The sequence below is a fragment of the Lucilia cuprina genome, chromosome 5 (genome assembly GCF_022045245.1).
Source record: "Lucilia cuprina isolate Lc7/37 chromosome 5, ASM2204524v1, whole genome shotgun sequence".
Lineage (NCBI taxonomy): Eukaryota > Metazoa > Arthropoda > Insecta > Diptera > Calliphoridae > Lucilia > Lucilia cuprina.
The window spans coordinates 12,474,387-12,478,590 of NC_060953.1; positions in this window are offsets into that span (position 1 = coordinate 12,474,387).

The following is a 4,204-nucleotide window of genomic DNA, read 5'->3' on the forward strand; positions in this document are numbered from 1 at the left end:
ACCATCAAAATTTTTGGAGTTTGAAACAGTTTGTTAAAGCCTTAACTATCAAATAAGTCGGTGAGACTCGGATGAACAATGTTATGATGCAAAAAGATGGCAACCATTATATGAATTAGGAATTTTTGCAACGTTCCCTTGGTAGTAAAACAAATAAACTAATCTAATGGGTATATGGTATACATCGTAGCCAGGTCTAACATTCAAATATTTTTCCAACCTACATCACTTCAATGGGAAGGGTATTAGGCGAATTACACTGACCCAAAAATATTGGTTTTACAACCACCTTAAAGTATATCAGTCGGCTTGATATCTTTTTTAGAGTCGATTCGAAGAATTTTAGCTGTCAACCTGAAAACATCTTTTAATCTCATAATTAAGTTAAATTATCTAGTATCGAAACAAAAATCGGAAAGCCTTCATGAACTTGCTGTTATGATCGGTCCTAATGTGATCATAGTTCCCTTATTTTAAGTCTAAAGTGTTAACTGCAGTGTAAATTTGTTTTTAAGTTAAATATTTAAAAATGTATTTAACATTGCAAACGTTAAGTTTAAGTTTTATTCAGTTTAACAAAACTCAGCAGAACAATAACAAAAAAAAAAGGAATTACAAAACTTTACTTAGCTAATAATGCGTTAATTAACAAGTTACCGAGATAGATATGAACACAAAACTAAAAAAATAATAACAAAAAACAACAGAAACAAAACTAAAACTTGAACTTTTTGTACTTTTTTCTTAAACTTTTCATTGCAGTTATGTGCTATTAAATGGTTCTGAAACATGGCATGTAGTATGAATAGAAAGAAAGATATTCATTATGTAAACTAAATATGTGGATATATACCACATACACATATAAAACATATTAACATATAATCTTATATACTAACACATATGTATATAAACATACATAGATATGTATATCATGATTACTTCTGTACCAGGTAAATAAATGAAAATAACAGAACATGCTGAAAAGTTCTTTAAAAGCCTAAAACTATGCTGTTTTTCATCACATAAGGTAATTTTCTCCTTTAGCTAAAATAACTCTAGAAATTTAAACGATTTTTCTATTTGAAATAACTTTATCTAACTACCTCGTTTTTCTCTATGTATTACACATGTAGTATGTTTACACATGTTCTATATAGGGATCATATAAAACAATTTACATAGGTAAATATTGAGGTTAGAAATTTTACAACTTTTCAAAGCTCTAAATAAATATTTAAATGAAACATTTCATGAAGAGGATACAATTTATACATTATTTACGATTTGTTTTTTTTTTGTAAATGAAATTCTAAAGTCTTAATTATGATATTATAATTTTTGTAAGAATTTGTTAAACTTGTTTATTAACACATTCATATGTAGTTATGTAATTATAAATATATTAGAATGGCACTATTTGAAGGAAATTATTGTGTAAAATATTAAGGATATTGGATAATATTTGAAGTTCCAAAGAATATTTAGAAAGAGTTAGTTGGCAATCGAGGGGTAAAGTGGTGCTACCAGTACCTCTAGTCTGCGGGACTGTAAACTGGTGTTTACAATTCAATCTTTGGATTGACCTTGAATGGATTGAGAAGCGGTCTAACCAGAGCACCACATAATATGGTCAGTTAGTTAAGGTTCCTTCGGGATCAACGTAGTGGCTGTGGTTTAAATCAAAATTCTCGGGAAGAGAGTGCTTGGTTAAAAGACACATTTCTGTTATCGTTCCCTGATACTATGAGTGGTAAAAATTACAGAGCACGACTGTGGATTAATAAAATTTTGGATTTAAGATGATAATGGTTGGGTATACGAGGTGGCGTTTTCTGTTGTTAAGTTGTTCAGCTGTTCAGGTTCAGTTCTAAGTAGTTCAGTTCTAGTTCAATTCTTGTTCAGTTATACTTCAGTTCTAGTTCAGTTCTAGTTTAGTTCTAGTTCAGTTCTAGGTCAGTTCTAGTTCAGTTCTAGTTCAGTTCTAATTCAGTTTTAGTTCAGTTCTAGTTCAGTTCTAGTTCAGTTCTAGTTCAGTTCTAGCTCAGTTCTAGTTCAGTTCTAGTTCAGTTCTAGTTCAGTTTTAGTTCAGTTTTAGTTCAGTTTTAGTTCAGTTCTAGTTCAGTTCTAGTTCAGTTCTAGTTCAGTTCTAGTTCAGTTCTAGTTCAGTTCTAGTTCAGTTCTAGTTCAGTTCTAGTTCAGTTCTAGTTCAGTTCTAGTTCAGTTTTAGTTCAGTTTTAATTTCAATTCAGTTATAAATCAAATGTAGTTTAGTAGTTGTTCGGTTGCTTTATAAATTCATATTGCTTTATAAATTCATAAATTTTTGATAGAGAAGCTGTTGATCAGGCGCCATGCCAAATGATTACGTAGTTATATTTTGCATAGTTTTTCTCTTTCCTGTGTAAATAATCTAAAGTGAAAACGAAAATAATTTTCCAAACCCTCTTAATGTGTAGGCATTTGTTCTTTATTACAATCTAAACATATATTTGTTTTAGTCATACTACAAATATAATTTAATCAAATGATTTACTTAAGTTATTAATACTTAACAAAAGTTTATTTGCATTCTAAAATAAAGTGCAATAGGAATTTCAAGAGAAATATTGTGAATCACAAAGTCTTAAACATGATTTGTATAGATTAGATTTTTATTATGAATTATTTAAGTAAAATGCGTTAATATTAATCTATTCGGAAATGCATAACTGTAAGACATCTGTTGATTAATTTACAACTTTGATGCAAAGTGATTGCTGAGCATTTTATGTATAATGACTTCATCAAGACAGTATTGAGACATGTTGTAATAAATGATTTTAACAAATATACCTTAAATATTTTTAAGAAAATTTTCTTTACTTAAATATTCCATTCCTTTAAGAAAATCTGTCATTATGTATTAAGAAATTATGACAACTGCCAACCTAAAATAGTCCTTACCTTCATTTTCTTAAACTGATTTAATTTTTCACTTCTATTTTAAGTCTCTAAGGAACAACTCATATTATATTCAAGTCGTCTCTATACAAAATTTCAAGGACATTATTAACAAAATTTTCTTGTTAAACAAAAGACAATAAAGGAAATATACAAAACCTTGTAAAATTGTTTTACTACAAAAAAAAAAAAATAATAAAATGTAAAATAATTTTAGTCTGGCTTACAACCCCGCCTCATAGTAGTATTAAATTACACATTTTACATACTCCTTGTCATCTCTCCTTACGTATGTATGTGTGTACCTACTTACTCATATTCATACAAGCAGTAAAATAGTGAAAGATTAGAAAGGTTACGTCGTATGCTTGTAATAGAAAAAACAAATACTTATTTTATGGGTTTTTTATGAAAAGCCAACAGCATAAATAAATATTTTTTCACAAAAACTACATGTATCTAGAGGCTAACACAAACACAACCATGCAGTTCGTGAATCCAATATCATATCGATCACATGAATAAAATTTTACTTTCTTAGCTATAATAATATAAACTCAAGACCATTAAAATGATCATAGACTTTTATTACTTGTCGTTGTAAAGAGTAGAAAGGAAAATTATCTCCAAAAGCCTCAAATATACTAACTTTAAATAATCACATTACTGCAAGGTTTTCTGCGGGAAATTTTATAAAATAATATAAAATTTTCATATGATAATCCATGAGTATGTATGTGTCAACCTTTCACTAGTTGTAGTAGTAATGGTAGTGGAAGTTAAAAAAATATATTAATATGAATGACGATGGTTTAGTCATGTTTTACGGACGTGTACATGTTTTTATATCGTTATAGAAACAATAGACTAAAAAACACAAATATTATGCCTTAAATAGGCTTTGCTAGAATATACTAAAGTATGAAGTACATACTTAAAATTGTGTTACTAAGTCCGCTGGATTTAAGGTTTTAAAGAAAAGCTTGAACATATAAGAGTTCAGCTCGAGTTCAGTTCTAGTTCAGTTTTAGTTTAGTTTTAGTTCAGTTCTAGTTCAGTTCTAGTTCATTTCATGTTCAGTTTTAGTTTAGTTCTCGTTTAGTTCTCGTTCAGTTCTAGTTCATTTCATGTTCAGTTTTAGTTTAGTTCTCGCTTTGTTCTAGTTCTGTTCTAGTTCAGTTCTAGTTCAGTTCTAGTTCAGTTCTAGTTCAGTTCTAGTTCAGTTCTAGTTCAGTTCTAGTTCAGTTCTAGTTCAGTTCTA